Below are 21923 nucleotides of genomic sequence, written 5' to 3' on the forward strand. Positions count from 1 at the left end.
CTAATATGCGATTTACATTTATGAAAAAATCCACAAGACACCAATTGTGTTATGGATATTTCTGCAAGAACACCAAAAGAATCACATTTCCTTTGCAACAAGACACAGATGAAAAAGATGTTTACAATGTCTGCTATGATATATCAAAGTTGATATGACAACTAAAAAACGAGCCCTGTCTTTGCTATTCAGTTGTACTTAAAATCATAATAGTCTGCATTTTCCCATGCCATTTTTGTCTGTTATGTTGTATACACAGTTACCTGGGTTATAATTGTTGATTTGTCACATAACTGCCATATTCTTGAATGCTGAAGGCCTGATTCATGAAACGGAATGACATTTATAACTATCTTAAGTTCAAGCTATGTCAGTTCTTAAACTACCCTTGTTGGAAGCATTCGCGAATCATACCTTCCCAAGCAGGGGCAAACTATGGCTGCCTGTATGAACAGTACTAATTGCACACAATTCTGTAGAAAATACACTTATGACTAGTTTCAATGTCTTAATTGTACGTATTCCATGAATATGTTTAAAGTATTTCAATTTAGAATTAGGAAATTTACATTTTAAATTAACTTGAGCAAGCTTTTTTTCATGTTGAAGACACCACCAAAACCAACAAAAAAATGCTTATATGAGATAATAGACTATATCTATACTGAATCAATATATCCACATAATGTTGAGAACATTAAAAACATGTTTCAAACATTAAAATTCTAGGTATTTCAGTGAGCTGCAATGAGAAGCACTAAAGCATTGAAACTGGTGGAAGTTCTCTACCTCAGCTCTATCTCAAGCTATGGGAATACACAATTATCATTCTCAATATATCTGTAGGGGAATACATGACAGAAGATCTTTTACTTGGAAGAATCCATGGTAAGAGACATGAGGGTTGTAATAAAAGGTCTTGTGGTTGGCAACATGCTGACTTGGCTGAGAATCATAATTATTGTAAAGAGTGACTGATGTGACTTGTTACACATATTCACATTGATCTGCGTATGTGATGTCATAGAGGCTAACAAATCTCTAATGGTACTAAGATTAGACTACAACTATCAGCACCTTAAGGTTGGTGTTTTACCACAGTACGACTATTGTTGGTTATCGTCAGAATTATGACATTGTGGTTTTATCCAAAGCACCTAGCATAGCAGTTCAGTATAAACAGATTTAGATCACCCAGCATTTGCACATAAATAGAGTGCTTAATTTCATGGTTTCAGCACAGTTGTTTATTTCTACATGAGGCCACCAGGTGTACATGAGTACTATCAATTGACTCTTGGATGTCAGGAAATCCTAATGTAGCATAGGTTTGCTTTTGTGGCATTAGCTATGTGGTGTCCAATGTGATCTGTAAATGTTGCCCCCTCACTCTCTGCAAAGCAAGTACCACTTAACAGTGAATTTTAACACAGTTGACTGAGATATCCCATGCACCAGTCCTAATAACGGCTGTGTGGTACCTGGCAGATTTAAAAGACTCAAGCTTTTCTACAAGTTTATGGCAATCTTGAAGTTCCTCCTTCCACTCTCATTGGGCCCTCCACTGTCATTGTCTGTGGAAGACCTCAATGCTCACATGTAAATTCCTTCCACCATCTGTACATGCTTCAAGGATTCCTGATTCCTGCCTAGGAAGCACTTGTCTCATAGAATCACATTTGTTATCATTGTAGTCATCTCTGGGATTGACTGCTGAAATATGATTTATAGAGGCTTACCAGAGAGGTCAATGGTCAAGCCTTACAAGTGTAAAGACATGACACCTAGTATCCAAAATGTAATATTGCACAGAGCATCTCTACTCTTGGGAGAAAAAAGGTTTTCTTTGTCTCATAAGTTAAAATATTGAGGTCATTACTGTAGGTGGAGTCAACACAGAATCACTTTATTTCACATGGGCATCTAACTTGGTCTCCCCATATACCTCTTCACAACAGGTCAGAAATACTGGGATCATTTTTAATTCAGGAATTCAAATGTCCCTACAACATAATGTAGTGGTACAGTGGATAATATTTGATGGAACCCTGAATGTTCTTTCTTGTACATAAACTGCCTCACATAAAGCCAGATCCAGAGGTGCTGCATTGTCTCTGTATTGAATTCAGGATCAAGTTCTAAACATTATAGACTTGATTTAGATCTTGGTGGACAGGTTACTCCGTCACAGCGGTGACGGATATCCTGTCCACCGATATATAAATCCTATAGAATTGAATGAGATTCATATTTAGACGAACAGGATATCCGTCCCCATTGTGACGGATTAACCCATCCACCAAGATATAAATCAGGCCAGATGCTTCATGTGCAAAGCATATTGGGGCAAACACCCTGGGTACCTCAATAAACTGGCGTTCCTCAGCTGCATAACTGATCAAACTGTACCCTTTTGAAAAATCAGAATATGGTGAAAGACTATTTGGGGCCCTGGGACCAAACTTTGGAGCAACTGTACCCCATATTTCCTAATGAAAGTGGGTTTCCATTAGTTCTACTGAAAAACAAACATTTCAAACAAGACTTGAACTAAACATAGTGTTCTCAAGAGAGAGTACAAAAAATGTCAGATTTAGGTTCATCATTTGTGCCTGGCTAACCTCAAACCCTCACATAGTCCAAAATTATTACTGTTATCATGTTTCCACAGCTCAACACTTTCAAATGATTTATGTATGGTGTAACACAAAACGCTAAAATGAATTAATAAAAAATAATGGCACGGGCCACATTATCCATGTTAATTTCAGAGCTGGTTCCTGACCTAGCACAAGAATCTGCAGCGCCTCTGTGAAGGGCCTGACTGGCCATAGCGGGCACCAGGCATCTTCCCGGTGGGCTTGAAGGGTGGGGTACATGTTTTGACCAGTGAGAGGCATTCTTGGTACATAGGCCGGTTTTGCAGGACTGCTGCAAAATCAAACCCCTGTATCAAAGGCAGCAGCAGTGTCTCCCATCAGCAACCCACCACCCCTTCTGCCCTGGCAGCCAGTCACACTTAATTGCCAGGGCCGGTGTGCGATGCAAGTCCGGCTCTGCCTCCATGTGCAAATTGATGGCACCATATCAGCCGGCTGGCAGCCTGACATGATACCACCAAAACAGACTCTCCGTACATACTAAAAGTTACAAAGCGTTTGGGTGTAGAATGCATATCTAAAAGTTCCTCCTTCTGGGGTGCACTTCTTCTATCTTTCAGCGGGCTCACAATGCAGACCCCATGGTGCAGGGTCCTACACCATCCAGGGGCCTCTATTTAGCCTACATTTTAATCTTACCTATGAGATGATGGAATCTAAAGAGGCCCTCAACACAATACATTTTTCAGGCCCCCACCATCAATTTGCATCGGAAAACAATACTTACAACGCAACTTTTACAACACACTACCTTTACAACGAAACTTTTACAATGCAACATCCATTACAATACATACCTTTACAACGCAACCATTACAACGCATGTCACTACAACGCATACCACTACAACACATGTCATTACAACGCAGTCATTACAATGCATACCATTACAACGCATACCACACTATCCAACACTTACCCTACTGTTGCACCCCCTGGAGTTAGAATAGTAATTTTTACCCCTACACTATCCAACATTTACCCTACTGCTGCACCCCCAGGAGTTAGAATAGTAATTTCTACCCCTACACTATCCAATACTTACCATACATGCAATGTAATGGTATGCGTTGTAATGGTATGCGTTGTAAATGTAGTATGCGTTGTAGTGGAATGCGCTGTAAAGGTAGTTTCAAAGAATTTGTTGTAACGGCATGCGTTGTAATGGAACGCGTTGTAATGGATGTTGCGGTGTAAAAAATGTGTTGTAAAGGTATGCGTTGTAAAAGTATGCGTTGTAACGACATACATCCATTTGCATCACACCATTGTCTGGCTCTATTGATATTTAGGAAAGTCCTTAGTATGCACCTATTCCCACATGCCTTTGAACTGCATCTCAACTAACATTCCATACAGTATGAACTTTGGACACTACTTAGAAACTTCTGGTCATGGGATTACGTCAGCTTTAATCACACTGTCACTTATCCTTTCCCCTTCTTATGCAAAGAGCTTTAAAGTGGACTCCAGGAATAGTCAGTGTGGCAGATGTCAGACATTTCCTAGTGGTCACAAACTTTGCAAATTGCTAAATTTGTGGGTATGTCACAGCTAAAATATTTTTCCATATAGGGGTTGGTAACATTTTGCTACTAAAATGCTATTCCAAATGTATCAAAGCTATTTTAAGAGTCCATTACTTTTTAGCAACTCTAAAATGTGTTTAGAAATGGTTTAGTAATCACTATTTTGGAGGGGCGTGTTGTGGGAGTTCCTTCCAAACAATGATTCAGTACCCTATATATCAATAGTGTGTAACTGGAATTCCGGCAATAAACCATTGGTAAGCTACTGGCTCTCAAGTTGAGGTGGTCACTTATTCACAAATGGAAAGGTGTCCCATTGCACTCTTTTGCAATTTGTGGTACATGTTGCAGGGGAGTAAGCAGTACAACTGCTAACTTTCAGTGAAACTTTCAAAAACAAAACTCTTTTTTTGTTAAAGCAGACCCATTGCCTTTAAAGATATTGTTCTGTTATTTAAAAAATACCTTTCTTTTTTGAAAAGCGGGGATGGAGGTCTTTTCATCCTTCCTGGCCACCTTCCTTGTGATTATGACAAATCATATTAAGCTGGATTTTATGAATTACCTAATGAATATTCATCAAGCGGGCGGTCTGATACTCATTATGATTCCTTATTTTACAATTCAACCTATTACGTTGAGCGGTTCATAAAATAAGTTTCTGGTCCCTAAAATAGAGTTGGAAATTGTGACTGGTCTTTGCGACCAGAAAGTTAGTACATCTGGCCTAGTGTTTATAAATGCAACTAACAAAATAAATCAGTGGTAAGTCCTGAAATCATCTTTTAAGTGAAAAGTACACACATAGATTGAACCTAAAACACGTTGATCAAATCTACCCAGAAAAAAATGTATTCGCACAATGGAAAGTTATGGAAAAAGTAGTGTCAAAAATGTTACTTGTGAAGCTTTTTTCTTGTGTTCCCAAAAGGACATTTACAATGTGGAGTCTAAAATGTGCATGAATGCAAATATCATTATTGGCCAAAGTCACTTGCATTTAATTTGCATTATGACAGAAAGAAAGTGGCATGTCAAACAGCGTTGCCTTTTACAAAGCCTGGGCTCAGTTCTAAAAAAAGTCTCACTTAAATATATTTCTTTCCTTTGACACGCTGTTAACGCTCATAAACATGTATGAATAGTTCAGTAGCCCGAAGGGCTTTGTTCAGCTTCTCTCTGCAGATTCTTAAATCAGCTTTCCCCACTCCAGCTCCTGCGAGAGACGCGACTCAAAGACCTTGCTTGTTTTCTGTGTGAATGAGCTGTTACACTTGGTGGGAATGTTTTCACAGCACCGTGCCCCTCTCCTGCCCTTCTCTGGAAGAGCCGGGCTGCTTCACGTGTCTCCTCATATTAGCAGAGCGCCATGTTTGGCTGAGGGAGAGCTGATTTCAGCAGACTGTGAGTGACATGTGAAGGGGCAGCTGACCCCGGCTCTTGTTCCTGATGCACCGATAAGAGTCACTGGGGAGATGTGGAGCTAACTTTCTCCTCTCAGTTCAGCAGCCCCAGCAGTTTCAGCTGAGTTCATTTGGAACTTTTCATGCTGTGAGTGTACACAGTACATCACGCAAGGGAACACAATTTACTTTCCATATGAAGGGCTCTTCATTTTAAAAAAAAGTTTTGATACGTGTGCAAGGTAACTCATTATGCAAAATAAGTATAAAATCCACTTGAATTTCTATTATGAATCCAATACAAAACTCCTAAATTAGATGGAGAGGTAAACAAGGAGATTAGATAGAATGATTTACATTAAAAACTGTCCAACATAATGGATCTCCTGTTGAAATGCAATTTATGTTTTTGATAGAAGTATTACATTCCTGACAAGACATTGAAAGCCTATTATATATAGAGCTTAGTCTGGTTACGCAATAATATATTTCCAAATTAGTGAATGGTAAATATGCTTGTAGTGGCAGTTTCGTTTGAGCAAAACAAACTGCTTTGGCGACTGAAAGTGATTTTGAATATGCTAATTATACAAAACCTTTATCTATAGTTGTTACTATGAACATTTGAGTTTGCCTCTCAGAAAAGACAATTTGCCAAGCAAATTAGACATCAAAAACATTTATAGGCTGGATTTAGGTACTGGCTAAGATGAGTAATTTGAAGTTTCCTGTTAGCATAATTGTATTTGCATTGTTAGTTCACAATTTTAGAGAGGCAAACATAGAGAAAAATATGTTTTACATCTCTTTTTGCCCTCCTACATATGTGGCTCTTTCGGCCCCAATTTGTGGCTCCCCGCATTAACCCCCTTTGCTTCTCCCTTGAGGGTGCCTCCTGTGGGGCTGCCCGGTGGGCCCTGCTGGACTATTCCTGCTTTGGCTGCCTTGCTTCATCTCTCCAGTCACATTGGACTGGTGGGGGGGTGACGACCCCCTCTTGCCAGCGGGGTCTTCTGAGGGCACCTTACCCATGGTGGTGGCCCTGGTGGTTGGTCTGCTGGGGGGCAGGGATTGGCCACCGTGGCGGGTGGCATGTGGAGTGGGGAAATCATGCTCCGGCTCACCCTCCCGCGCCACACTTCTCATCTGGGGATGCCTACCCGAGTCCGCCAGTGTGGGGTTGCATCGGCACGGTCTGATCTCCCCCTCACTCAGCTGCTTGCCTCCATCTCCCGCTGCTGCACCGGAGCGACATAGGGGCAAAGGCGTCCTCCTTGCCACTGGGCCCCTGGGTTGCCTGGTGTCCCTTGGTTGCCTTGGGTGTCCTATACCGACCCGTGGGGGCCTGCCCCCTGACTGTTGCTGCTCACGCCGAGGGGATCTTGGGTCTGGTTGGATCTAATGTGTGGGTGGGTACGGCGTCCTTTGTTTCAGCCTCACTCTACCCTCCACCCGCTCTAGACAGTTCGTGTGGGACGCAGACTCTATCGCGGACATCAGTTCCTCCCAGGGCTCCCCCATTGCTCCAGACTGCTCTCTCGGAAGTGAGGCCATCCTCATCCGACCTTGAGGCCAGGCTAGACGACTGTCACAGGGGTGGGTATTTGGCCTGGCCACCCTGCAGTGGAGCGCTCCACCTGGCTCTGTGGGTAGAGCCGAGGCATAAATCAAATCTTGTCCCCTCTGGGGACCTGAGGGCATAGACTTGGCACCCGTGCCCGAGCATTGACAGCCTGGGTTTCTGGGGGCCCCCCTACCCCACCTGTCCCTCTGCAGATCCGCCGTTTGCCCCAGCCATACAGGGCCGAAGTATACTTCTGGTGGCGATGGGCAGAAACCGCCCTAAACAGAATCCTGCCCCCCCCAATCCAAATCAAAATGGACCAGTTCACCACATCGGACCAAGACTCAGGAAGCGGACCGCCTAGCATGCCTGGCGCCACTGGGGGAGATCTCGCCACCATTCTTCAGGTGATAAGCACATCACAAGCCTCAGTAGAAAACAAGATTGGCGCGGTGAGGGTTGATATGGCTCTTATTCGCCAGGATCTGCGAAATGCCATGGCACGCATCACAGAGACAGAATCCTGTATCTCCACGCGGAGGATGACATCGGCCAACTTAAGACCCAGGTGGCCCATCTCCAGACCCAGACCTCAGAGCTCCCCCGAAGGGCTGAGGATGCCGAAAACAGGTTGAGGAGAAACAACGTTCGTCTCCTAGGATTTCCTGAGGGAGTGGAGCAAGGTCACGCCGACACGTTTGTAGAAACGTGGGTGTATTCCTGGATGCCCAATGATGCCTTGTTGCCAGGGTTTGCCGTTGAATGGGCTCACCTCTCCTTGGTGCCCAAACCTCTGCCTGGGGCCCCTGCCTGACCCATAATCCTGAGGGTCCTTAACTTTTGGGACAGAGATGCCATCCTTGGGGCAGCCAGGGCACAGTGAACATTTCAATATCAGAACAGCAGGATCATGGTCTTCCCAGACTACACCAAGGAGGTGCTGGTCCAATGCCGGACCTACGACGAGGTCAAACAGAAGCTTTGCAACATGGGTCTCTGCTATGGTCTCCTCTTCCCGGCCGGCTCAAGGTCATCTTTCAAAACAAGACACTTTTCTTCGACAACCCCCAGGTGGTGTGGACCTGACTCACGGAGGAGTGGCCCCTCTTGTCCCAGCCAGCTCTCTCCCCCACCCAGCGGGTTTCCCAGCAGCCGCACCTGACCCTCCCTAAACCCCAGAGGCATCGGATGACGTCTCGAAAGAAAAACGACAGTCGTGGGGAGGCATCCCGATCGACGGGTGCAGCATCCCAACGTCCTCCATGCCAGGCTTCGGTCCGGAGATCCGCCACTCCCAGCCGACCACCTCTCTGATTGACTTGAGTGATCTCCCAGGGCCATCAGACAACTTGCGTCACGCCATTTCCAACTCTGATCTGTCTAGAAGCCTGGCGATCTGAGGATCCGGAAAAGCTGAGGGTACTTGATTGGTGGCACACAGCAGGAACTCTTCATCCCAATCACTATAGGCATCTATAGTGCGACTGTCTTCGAAATCCCTACAATGTTTCTAAGTAGTTTTAGCATTGTGATAGACTAGGATTGTGTGTACAGTAACAGGGACGTGCCTTCTTAAAAGTAATTTCAGCTGAGCACAGTGACGATGGGTGACTCACTCAGAGTCAAGAGTCACTTCATTGAAATATGGCCCCCACATGCAGGTGAGTTGACCTTTGTGCAGTGCCAGCCAACCACTGATTACACACTCCAGTCCCAGTCTGTCCATCACCGATGCCAAATTCTCTGCTGCTCATGATGTTAGGCTGTCATGATCTTGTAGGAAGCTGGCTCGGTATATACTATACCAAAATTAGGTATAGTGTGCTCAGATTCCAGTGGAACCCCAATGGTAGGCAGAGGTAAAAGTAGATAGCACCTTATTCTCTATTTGTGGTAGTGCGGGTGAGCAGTAAGGCTTTATCAGAGGTTAGTATTATGCATTTGTTGTACACACTCTGCCAAATGATGTCACACCCTCAAAGAGTAAACTCAGACCAATTTGTTTGTTTAGAAAATATTATTTAGGTATATTTATTTTCTAGAACCAAGCAAGCCTGGCACAGGTAAGTTTAAATGGTACTTTTCAAGGCAGGTTGAACAATACAAGCAAGCTGAATGAAAATGTCTTTGTTACAGGTTTGCAAATCTTTTTCAATACAGTGGAAGTTACTGTTAGATGACTTTTAATACTTTTCAGATTACTTTATGGATAACTTTTTCTACTCAGTGTGATATGCTTAGATATCACACTGGGACATTTCCTAGAGAAAAGGTAAGTGAAGCAGTTATTAGTTATTTGCAGTTTTTCAAGTTCTAATACAAAAATAATTTTCAAGGAAAAACAGTCAATGTATTCCTATGGAGAAAATGTGGTTATCGGTTTACAGGTAAGTACTTGCTTGTGGGAATTGGTATGCTGGGGATAGAAACAGGGTCCCCCCAGGGACAAAAATGCACTCTCAAAGCACCCTCAGCTGCACTAGAGCAGCTGGGTGCAGAGTACTGAACCCCAATGTTATCCAATAGGGGATATTGGGAATGCGGTTGGTGGCTGCTCACGAGCAGGCCACAAGGGTGTGGGAGCAAAGCTCCTGGTGTTAGGCTCAGGGCAAAGGGGGATATGAGTTAGCACCCAAAGTACACCCACCACAGCGCAGGGGCAGCTGGGTACAGGGTGCTAGATTGGCATAAAGTGCCCTGTTGATTTCAATAGGGATTCTGCGGTTGCAACAAAGACTGCATGCTTAGAGAAGAAGATCTTCTGGAGGTGACCACTGGTTAGAGAGGTAAGTTGGAATGTCTGGGGATGCTGGGACACTGTCGGTTGTGCCACCCAAGGCTGTGAGACGTCAGGTTTAGGGGTGTATTTAGGATTCAGGTTTTCCGTACCAGCACCGGTCGCCGTCGGGGGGATCCTCCAGAAAGAGGCTGCAGGCTTTGCTTGGAGATTCGAGGCAGATCAGAGATCCACAGATCTCAGGTCAAAATTGCCAGGGAAACCTCCTCGTGGTGTTGGGACACTCGAACTTGGGCTGTAGGTGCTGGTTGAAGAGTGGTGTAGACTTGTTGATTTGGCCGGAGCCAGAGTCTGTAGGTGAGCAAACCCTGTGCTCATGGGAACAAAGTCTTTGACTTGGTAGGTAGAGCAGGTCCTCGGTATTATTGAGGTTGCTGGCTGCAGAACACACCAGGATTTTGCTGGAGCAGGTTCAAGGTAGGGACATGCAGGTAGGGCTGGGGCCAAGTCAGTGGGCGTCCTCCTCTTCTTAGTTTCAGCATGGGTTCTACGGTCCTTTTCTTCTCGTCTGCTTGTACATTCTTGTCTGAGGAGGCAAGGTTCAGGGTTGCCCCTAAATACTAGATTTGGGCTTTTACAGGTAGGCAAAGGTTAGGACCCATGGATCTCTTCCTTGGGGTGTGTACACCCCCCATATTATGCCACCCTACAGCAGGGGGTATATGCCTCACTCTGGTTGGCTGGATCCTCCTTCTGCAAGATCGCAGGCACTAAGAGTTGTGCTTCACCTCGCCTCCCCCACCTGAGGGTTGGGGTTGGCAAAGGCGGGCACACCTCTCTTCCTCACTTGGTTTCCCCTGTCCAAAGTGGGGGTCATAACCCGTGGGGGCCAGTTGCTGGAAGCAGCAAAGGACTGTTGTAGCTCACAAAGGCAGCAAGCCTTTGAAGCTTCCCCTTTGTGGACCCTGCCCATCCTGGATGAGGAGGCTTGGCATCTCGTTTAAGGATGTGTATTGCTTCAGACCCCTGAGAGCAGCAGGCTTTCGACCCAGTGTCCGGTGGTGGCATCTGGTGAGCAGCCACTCAGCCTGGAAACTAGTGTTAGGTTGTTTTTCAGGGGGCATCTCTAAGATGCACTCTGAGTGCATGTTTCATGAAATCCCACACTGGCATCAGTGTGGGTTTAATGTGCTGAGAAGTTTGATACCAAACTTCCCTGTTTTCAGTAATGCCATTATGCTGTGGAGTTCGTAATGACAAACTCCCAGCACCATATACTCTTAATGGCATTACTGCACTTACAATGTCTAAGAATTGGCTTAGACACTGTAGGGGTACAGGGCTCATGCACCTGTACGCTCACCACTGGTATAGTGCACCCAGCTAGAAGGGTGGCTGATCTATGCCAGGGCAGTGGGTTGTAGGCATGGCACACAGGGATGTGTTCCATGTCGACTCTTCACTTCGTTCTGCACCAAAACACACAGCCTGCAAAGGCAGTGTGTGGGTGTAAAGGCACATGGCCTCCAAGGGTGGCAAATAAGTGCTACAGCCCTTGGAGCCCTTCCCTGGCCATAGTGCCCTTGGTACGTGTGGTACCATTTACAAGGGGCTGACATGTGGCCAAAGAGTGCCAATTGGGTTTTGATTTTAATGCAGTTTAGGGAAAGAACATAGACCCTGGGTATCTGGTTGGCAGGAACCCAGGGCACCCTCAATCAAAGTACATTATTAGTTTAGCAAAAAATGGGGGCAACCATGCAAAAAGGGGACACTTTCTTATACAACCCCCCCCCTCCCAAATGAATGAGGATGAGACTAATCTTTACCAAACCACAGCAAAGGCCTTCCTCTCAATGGCACTCCAACGCTGCTCCCTGAGGAGAACACTTCTGCTTACAAAAGCAACAGGTTGGTCTTGGCCTTCATCATTGGTCTGAGATAGGACTGCTCCTATCTCTAGCTCAGATGCATCAGTCTGCACTATGAACTGCTTGGTATAATGTGGTAAAATGGTGCTGAGCAAATTGCATCTTTAAGGGTTTCAAAAGCCATTTGACAAATAACTGTCTAGTTTACATTTTTGGCCATCTTCTTGGAGGTGAGTTCTTTGAGGGGAGTCACAATGGACCCATATCACTTCACACACCTCCTGCAGTACCCGGTCAAGCGAAGGAATGCCCTGACTTGGGTCTGGGTTGTTGGAGCTGGTCAGTCCAGGATGGCCTGGGTCTTGGGTTGTAGGGGTTGCACTTGGCCTCCACCACCGAGGTGGCCCAAGTATACCACTGTTCCCTGCGCTATCTGGCATTTGGATGCCTTGATAGTAAGACCTGCAGTTTCCAGGGCTTTTAAAACCTGTCAACGCTCCATCCATCATTTCCGTTGGTTTTTCTTTGTTCGCCATAAGTTGGCAGGGTATGCTCATACGTGAGTCCCTTGCTCACTTTGCCACTGGATTCAAGCAAGCCGGGCTGAAGACGGCTGAAATGCCAGAAACCGGTCCTCGGTAGCTTGTTTCCGGTCCAGGGAAGGCATGGCTTGGCAGTTTGGGCTGGACTGTTCCCATGAGGCACAGGGTCAGACTGATTTGCATATCGCCTTGTCTGGACTGGGGTGGCAGAGTGGGCTAAAGAACGGTGATGGATTAAACCCAGGTCAGTTGACTGGGGGTGAGTGCTTGTATTGTCAACGCTCCGTCCATCATTTCCTTTGGTTTTTCTTTGTTCGCCATAAGTTGGCAGGGTATGCTCAGATGTGAGTCCCTTGCTCACTTTGCCACTGGATTCAAGCAAGCCGGGCTGAAGACAGCTGAAATGCCAGAAACCGGTCCTCGGTAGCTTGTTTCCAGTCCAGGGAAGACATGGCTTGGCAGTTCGGGCTGGACTGTTCCCATGAGGCACAGGGCCAGACTGATTTGCATATGGCCATGTCTGAACTGGGGTGGCAGAGTGGGCTAAAGAACGGTGATGGATTAAACCCAGATCAGTGGACTGGGGGTGAGTGCTTGTATTGTCAACGCTCCGTCCATCATTTCCTTTGGTTTTTCTTTTAAAACCTTCCCCAGGTGGATCAAGTGCCAGGTAGAGCTAAAGACAGCAATATCATCTAGATATGCTGCACTAAAGGACTCCAATCCAGCTAGTACTTGATTCACCAACCTTTGGAAGGTGGCAGGGACATTCTTTAAAGCAAAATGTATACCAGTAAACGGATAATGTCAATCCGGTGATTGGGAATTGCTGTCTTTTCTTTTGCTCCTGGTGCCATGCCAATCTGCCAGTACCCTTAAGTCAAAGGTATTTAGAAATTTGTCTTGGCAGATCCTTGGGGTTCTTGAGGATGCTGGTTGCAGAACACACCAGGATTTCGCTTGACCAGGTTCAAGGTGGGGACATGCCGTAGGGCTAGGGCCAGGTCAGTGGGAGTCCTCCTCATCTTAGGTTCAGCACAGGTTCTTCGGTCCTTCTTCTTCTCCTCTTCTTGTCTGAGAAGGCAAGGTTCATGGTTGCCCCTAAGTAATAGATTTAGGGGCGTCACAGGTAGGTAAAGGTTGGTAAGGAGGGGGAAATCAGCAGTTTAGCAAAACGTGGGGGCAACCATGCAAAAAGAGAGCACTTTTTTACAATATTCATAAACCTTGGTTGATCATGTCGTCCTATGCAAGTACAGTAGTTAAATCATTAAACTACTGCAGTAGGTTCAACTTAGTGCTGTATTGATGTGTTTGGGATCTACAGTTCACAAACACCCGTACAGTAACATATTCCATGACGGTGCTATTTGCTTCATCAAGAACTACTTTAAGTCTATAGATCATGTTGAGCCTCTGTAGAATAGAATTGGCAGGGTTAATATGCCTGCTGCATAGATTATGAAATATGCTGTGAGCCCGTGCTGAGTCTCCCACAACATTAACAATGCCAATCCAAAAATGCACTACAACAACACATTAAAACAATGCTTTGCTGTTTAAGTTTTGACACGTCTGTAAGTGTTGCAACAGTGCTTGCTTTTTCTACAAGAGTTTGTGTCCCTCTGATGCTGAGGCAGACTGACAGATGCTCTCTTTCTGGGCTAGCGCTGGTATTATGCCATCAGTCCCCCAGTGGACTGGGAATCTTGTGTTTGCACAATGAGAGCAGTGTCTCACCTCACACAAACACCTCTGGAATCCTAAAAAATTACCCCCCTGCTGGAGGTGTGTGCTTCATGGAGGGTGGGGTGCAAACCTATGAGGAAAGACCACTGCAGTTGTATGTTTCGACCTTGTGGATGGAGAAAGCAGCTACATTTTCCTCTAAACCAACAGCTGGCTCTGATGGGTGGATATTGCAGCTGCTACATAGATTTGTCTCCACCCCGTATCCCAAACTCTTTTTTCGGTGCTGGGGAGGCATCAAGGATACGTCGCAGTTTGAACCGAACCGCAGAGGTAGCCCTGGGAATTCCATCTTTTTGGCTAAGGAATTAGATCGCTGTCATTAGGGACCAGGTGGCAGGTTTAGCCTTTCCTTGTTGTGTATGTGTTTTTTAATTGTTTCTTTGAGTTGCAAGGTAGGGGACGGTAATTATACCAGGCAATTTGAACATAAAGCTGCCCTCACAGAGAAATATGCTACTGGACGAGTGTGTGTAAAATTGTAATTGTGGCACCCCCTGAATAATTTCATTACAAGACCGGAGGCTACCTATCCTTTTCTTACTGCCCCAACATGCAGCCCTTTAGAGAACAAAAAACACAACAAGATCATGAACGGAGTGCTGAAACTTTTCAACCACTCACCCCCAGTCACATATCTGGGTTGAATCTATTGTTCTTTTGCTCACTATGTCACCCCATTTTGGACCCAACCATTTGAAAATCAATCTTGGCCCTGCTTCTCATGGGAACAGTCCAGCTCGAACTATAAGACCAGGTCATCTCTGGACCAGAAACAAGCATCTAGGGACCAGTTTCGGGACATCACTCCATATCAGCGAGACACCCCTCATCAGCCATGCTAGCTTAAATCCAGAGGTATAGTGAACAAGGGACCCATATCTGGGCATACCCTTGGCCACTTATTTTTAGAGCTTTCAAGACTCCTCACTACTAAGTATTGTCCTGTTTATTTTCTGCTCCTTGACAAGATAAGTATGTTGACGTCACTAATGCTTTTATTTACAATCTTTACTTAATGTAATTATAACGTTTTGCAGGTTTATACACATCTGTACTTACTTAAGGTAGGTCTCTGCCGGTTTTTGTCACCCTTTTCATTTCCTGTTTGGGTTTCTTTGCGTTTTGGTAATTTATTATTTTACCACAATTGTAATGTGGCTTCCAGGGCCTGGCAGCTCAGTTATCAACTGGACATCCCTCTCTATCTCCCAAATGATTGCGCAGGCTGGGGGCACTCCCTTCCGCCTCCAAAGATTTGTTATGGGGCTGTGCATATTTTAAAAGACATGCATGCTTTCTAGCCTTAGGACCGTGCTCCCATATTGCAGGAACAGTGTGCAGATGGCAGACATCAGAGGCACCATCCCATGTTTCGGGAACGCGCCTCTGCCTCCATTGGCCGGGCTGCCTTTACCAATTACATTTTCTAGCACAGCCTAGTCCTCAAGGACGAAAGAGGACTCACCATATCGGCGGCCTTTTTCCCTTTGGCTGAAGCCCTCTGGGTAGATGCACTCAGCACGCGTTCAGCGTTACTATAGCAACGCGGTCTCCTGGTAAAGGTTACCATTTCAAGGAGGTGAACAAGTAGGCAACGTTTGTGGCATAATTTTAAACTTGTCAAATAACATTTATAAAAGGGGGAAATAAAAAGAAAAGCGTTAACAGGGAAAGCCTAGTTCACTTTAGCTCTTTAACTTATTTCAAATTTGTGAAGCAGGGCGTGCCCATTATGGCTAATGATACTAGTACCCAGGGGACCCTGACCCTGCACTCAGTGAGGAATCTTTCAGAAGATTTTTAAGAGGGATTTCAAATCTTCCCAAAAAGAAGAGTTGGAAGCTGTTTTCACAAAAAGGAAAAGGGATTCACCCTTTGAGGAAGATTGTTTCTCTTTTACAAAGGAGAAGACCTGTTCATTAGTCAGGAAAGAGAGTAAGGCAACTAAAAAGTCTAAATACCTCACAAGTGATGAACACAGTAGCCTGAGTTCTTCAAAAGACCATGATGTCCATAACAGCACAATTAGCAGGAGAGACCATGTTGGCACTACTGATAAAGGTGTCCCTTATGGCACGATTGGAATAAGGTGATACCAAAGGTGATGATGGACGGAGCGCTTGAGCAAATCAAACACTCACCCCTAGTCAACTGATCTGGGTTTAGTCCATCATCATTCTTTAGCTCACTCCACCACCCCAGTTCAGACATGGCTATATGCAAATCAGTCTGACCCGGTGCCTCATGGGAACAGTCCAGCCCGAACTGCCAAACCATGTCTTCCCTGGACCGTAAACAAGCATCCTGGGACCGGTTTCTGGCTAATCAGCCATCATCAGTCAGGCTAGCTTGAATCCAGTGGCAAAGTGAGCAAGGGACCCACGTCTGGGCATGCACTGCCAACTTAGGGCGAACAAAGCGATACCAAAGGGGATGATGGACGGAGTCCCTTGCTCATTCTGCCACTGGGTTCAAGCTAGCCTGGCTGATGATGGCTGCTTAGCCAGAAACCAGTGTCTTCTAGGGGTGCAATGGCCAGTAAAGTGTTTTGGGCAGGTGGCACACTTGCAGAAATTCTGAAAGTGTTGGACTGGTCAAGTGCTAGCATTTCTGCAAGCTTTTATCTGAAGCCATTGGAGCATGTGAGCTTTGAACATTCATAATGGTAGCCTCTGATCTTGCAATCAAATGGCGTTACTCCAATTAGGACGCCGTCCTATATAGAGAACACACTGCTTTTCTAATACGGTTATGAGAGGAATTGATATAGAAGCTGGATTTACCTTACTACTATTGTGTGAACCGTGACGCTAATAGTGTTTTAAAAACGAAACTTGAGTTTCTTTAAATTTGAATATTGATACTTACTTTGGACTACACTGAGACATTGGCCCTGAGGAAGTCTGTGGCTTACACCACATAGAGACGAAACACGTGTTTTGGCGGCTAGGTACTGTAGTGTCCTGCAAGGACACAGTCTAGTTGTTCTGCATGTGACCTCACACTGAACACCCACCCACCACTGATGTCACTGGTCAGGTGACACAGCTTTAATAAAAGGGGCCGAGCGCACGTGCTCTAGGCCAGTTGTACCAAGTATCTGACTGTGTCTGCGTCAGTCCTTTTAGCAATGAGGGCCCAGGGCCTCCAACACTACATTGGCGACGAGGCGGTAACGCAATGCCATGCGTGCCGCAGCTGAACAATCCCCGGAAAGAAGAAGGGAAGTGCCCATGTGCAGGGCACCCCTCCTGGGAAGCGGTGCCGGCCGCCGAGAGGGTACTTACAATTGTGGTGTTTTCAACCATTAATAACGCAGGCATAGAGCAAACACCGGCGTGTGCTGTGCCCCGGGCCTGAAGACCCATAAGGAGGTGACCGGGAGCCCCCCGCACCTCCATGCCCAGCGTGAGCCTCCCGGCGTGAGGAGAGAGTGCAGTGGTCCGACCAGAGCCCACCTGTGCCGGCCGCAACCGAGCACCAAGTGGAGGCGCGGCCCGAAGTACCGAGAAAAGGAGCGGACCGACCGGAGCCCACCCGCGTCAGCCGCGACTGAGCCCCTGCCTGGGGTGAACAGAGAGCCGTGCAGAGCCCACCCGCATCGGCTGCCACCGAGCCAGACTGCCAACTCGCCAGCTACCGCTGGCAGTGAAGCATCGCCGACTGGAGCCCACCCGGATCGGCTACAAGTGACCCCACCGAGAAAGCCCGTAGGCCAGAGGTGAGCCCATGCGACACATGCTGCCTGGGGGGCCGCGCAAGCGAGAAGCGACCCCCCCACCTGACTATACATTAAGCGGAGCCCACCCGCATAGTTATGGCGGCCCCCGGTGAACATTGAAGGAAGCAGCGCCAGTGGAGCCCACCCCCGGCCTGCCTACAGCTACCCCGCCGCGCAGCGAGTGAACAGTGAAAGCGGTGCCCACCCGCATGACCAGCGCTCCTCGCCGGGCATGATTGCAGCCACTGTAATTCCCAAGTAAAGCAGCGCCGGCGGAGCCCACCCGCGGCCTGCCTGAAGTGCCCTTGTCCCCCGCCGTGCAGCGAGTGACCGAGGCTGCGGCGGGGAGGGGGTGAATGAACTGTGGAAAGGAGCGCCCGCAGTGTGTGGAAGAGCTGCGGGCAGAGACACACTGCAGCGGAGCCACCCGCGATACACCAAATCCTCAGCGGAGCCCACCCGCGTGACAGCGCCTAGGCTACACATTTCACGGTCCCACAAGCGGGTGCTCACCCCGCATAGTGACACACCACACTACCGTGTTCATCCAGCCCCTCTCCCGAGCGCCCGGAGGGCAGCAGGACAGCTCCGGGCAGAGCTAGCAGGCTCCGAGGGCAATGTCGACTTTTCCCCACCCCGCGCAGCATGTGCAATGAGGAGCTGCGGGGGTGGGCTGTGTGTGCAAAGTGAAGGCCGAATGGCCGCCGGCAACAGGAGCATGCCCCCACCTCCTGGGCTCCCTGGCAGAGAAATGAAGCGCCTGTAAGCGGCCAGCGCTGCCGAAATAAACTATCCCTGTGTGCATAAGGGCACTGGCCGCCAGAACGCCCCCAAACAGGAGAAAGCAGAACGTGCCGGTGAACCCGGTAGGACACGGAGCATTTCCCCCACCCTGTGCACAGAAACGAAGCACTGCCTCACTCTCATGCTTAGGCCCTCCTGCCTCCCAGAAACAAAAGGGAAAAGCAACAAACACTCACCGAGGGAAGAGGGGAGGTCTTACCCCCGCTGCCCGGGATCAGCAGCAGCTCCAGCCCACGTGCAGCCGGAGAGTGGCAGGGACAGTAGAGCAGGAAGACAACCAGGGAGGAAGGTCTCCGGGCAAAGCAGGCTGCTGCTGGATGTTAGCATACAGCCTCACTGCCATCTAGTGGCCAAAAGGAAAAGTGCACCTGCCACCAGAATCGAACTCAGCAGCAGGGCTGAGGAAAGACCAAAAGGAGATCAGGGCAGTATCACAACTGTGACAAGGGGAAACAGACTAAGTAGCGCCACTCCAGTAAGGCATTTACACACACACAAGCAGCAAGCAAGTGTGCAGCAGCGCAGGAGACACCCACGCACAGCAAGGAGTCTGCGGCTGCCACTTCCGGCGCGACGTGGTAACGAAAGCAAACGCAAAGGGACAGTGAGACAAGGTGAAGCACTAGCGCCTCAAGTAGCAAGGAAGAACTGGAAGAATTCCTAGGGAAAAGACTGCGTGATCAGACGAAGGAGAGATCAGTGACGCCTTGTGGCCATAGGCGCTCACCGCAGCATCAACTACTCCCACCAACGATCCAAAGCAGCAAGTACCCGACGACGCGGACGAACAAGGGCGCAGAGTGCACGCCCCGTGGCTGTCGACGCCATCGCAACCAGGTGAAAGAGCGCACGGAGCAACTGCGCCGAAGAAGCTCTAAGAAGGTACCAATCCGCGCCGGAGAGCAAAGAAGCCGCACCCTAGGAACCGGAGGGTGTGCGTAGCAGGTGTTCCAGCACACCGAAGAGTAAGTGCGCAGCAACGCGCAAGGAGTGAAGGAACTCCACGCACCGGACAGCACTAGTACAAGTCTGCAACAACACAATGCGAAACTGAGCGAACCATGTGCAGGAACACAGCCACGCCCAAACAACGCCACGTCAATACGCAACCTCCTGAGGACAAAAGGGAGACAGCGCAGGAACACGCCAGCAATGCAGGAACCGTACCCCAAAGCGCAAGAACGCGGCAGGAGTGCAAGAACTCCACACCCGCACGACAAGACCGCGCAGCACTGTGCCGGAACGTGCCAGGAGGGCCAAGGATTAAGAGCGCCAGAGTGACGCTGCACAGCGACACGCCAATGCCACGGGACAGCGCACAAAGGTCCCCAAGAAAGACAGCGACATCTCGCAGCAACCAGAGCGCCATCGTCAGCACGCATGGCGGCATGCACCAGAGATGCAACAGGAACGGTGACGCAACCCTCCTCCACGCAGACAAAGCGCGCCAACGCCAAAACACCGTGATGCGCCCAACAAGCCGACCCGCCAATGGTCGCACCAAGCAAGAAGCCGTCCTGCCCAAAAGGTCGCACCCAAGCCAAGAAGCCGACCTGCCCAAAGGTCACACCCAAGCCAAGAAGCCGGCCTGCCCAAAGGTCGCACCCAAGCCAAGAAGCCGGCCTGCCCAAAGGTCGCACCCAAGTAGGAAGACGACTCAACCAATAGTCGTGCCCACACAAAGAAGCCGACCCACCAAAGGTCACACCCAAGCAAAGAAGTTCGACCACAAAGACAGTTCACGAACATGGACCAGCGGACTTCGACAACCACAATTTAACATTCTGAGTCACAAGAAGAGAAGATCACAGTGTCGGAGACCTATGCCAAAACCAGAGAGAAACAGGGGGAGTGCACGCTGCCTGGAGAAGATTGGTTGGGAAGAGCAAGACAGTACGGTGACCAGACCGCGTCGCAAGATGGAACAGGGAGAAGAAGGGTGCAGCGCCACAAAGAAAGGGAAGAAGACAAGAAGCCAATTTGCCAGAGAATTGCAGAAGTGCCGCCGAAGAAGGAACCATAGAGACAAAGAAACCCAATGACCAAGGAAGGGTTTCCTGATGAAAAATAAAAGAAGTGATCAAGTAACAGGAAGATACGACGACAGGTCCAGTCACCAAGCCAAGAGAAGACAGTGTCCCACCGCATGGACAAGACCAAGGGGAGGACATGTAGAGGGCCCGCTACATGGAGAAGCCTGGTTAGAAAGAACAAGCAAGAAAGAAGACTGGACCGCGTCGAGAAAGAGAACGAAGAGGAAGAATGGAGTAACACAACATCACTCCACTCCACTCCATTTGATACTGTGTGTCATGAACAACTACTGTCGCGGATGAGGGATATCGGCATTCAGGGCATAGCACTGGCATGGTTCACATCCTTCCTTCAAGGGAGGACGCAGAAAGTGCAATTAGGTGACATGCTTTCTACCGCAACCTCGATCACTTGCGGAGTCCCACAAGGGTCTGCTCTGTCACCCCTATTATTCAATATATACCTACAGCCTTTGATTCGAATGCTTAATCAAATGGACTGTCAGGTATATAACTACGCAGACGACACCCAGATCATCATCCAGCTGGAGGATAGCCAGAATGCCTTTACCAGACTGCAAAACATTCTGAGAAGCACAGCCAACTGGATGTCCGGCAACTCCCTAAAAATCAACCCGGACAAAACCGAGGTGTTGCTGATTACCATCGCTGGCAACCCTTGGTGTGATCGTTTCTGGTCTGGGGAGTTGGGCACGCCTCCAGAACCGGCGGAGGTGGTTAAGAGTCTGGGCATCCAGGTGGACAGTAAGCTGTCCATGAAAAAGCAAGTCACAGCCGTGGTGGGCTGTTGCGTCGGCCTCCTTCGCCAACTCAGGAAAGTTTCCCCACTGCTCTCTTTTTCCACCTTAAGGAGCGCGGTTTCTGCAATGATTTTGGCCAGGCTGGATTATGGCAATTCATTGTATATAGGACTCCCACAGGGCCTCCTGAATAGAATGCAGACGGTCATGAATGATGCTGCTAGGCTCATTTTCAAGAGACCAAGGAGTACCCAGGCATCCCCCCTCCTGCGGGAACTCCATTGGTTGCCAGTGAGGCAGAGATTCATGTTCAAGGGGCTCTGCATTGTACACAAGGCGCTTCATGGTAGAGCACCCACCTATTTGAAATCTCGTCTGTCCCTTTACAAACCAGGGAGGGCGCTTAGATCTGCTGACTCCATTTACCTGGTTCAGCCACGCTGTAGACTGACTACCGTGGGTGGACGCGCTTTTTCACATACTTTGCCAGCTATGTGGAATAAATTACCGCTGAAACTCCGCAATGAAAAGAAACTAATGCCTTTC

The 21923-nt window shown here is 48.0% G+C and overlaps 1 protein-coding gene across 3 annotated transcripts in view; it reads right to left on the reverse strand.

Moving 5' to 3' along the window:
- The window catches only part of DGKB (diacylglycerol kinase beta), a 1765597-nt gene that overhangs the window by 158810 nt on the left and 1584864 nt on the right, over nt 1–21923 (reverse strand). The gene's annotated exons all lie outside the window — the stretch shown is intronic.

Source organism: Lissotriton vulgaris, chromosome 10 (assembly GCF_964263255.1).
Source record: "Lissotriton vulgaris chromosome 10, aLisVul1.2, whole genome shotgun sequence".
Taxonomy (NCBI): Eukaryota; Metazoa; Chordata; class Amphibia; order Caudata; family Salamandridae; genus Lissotriton; species Lissotriton vulgaris.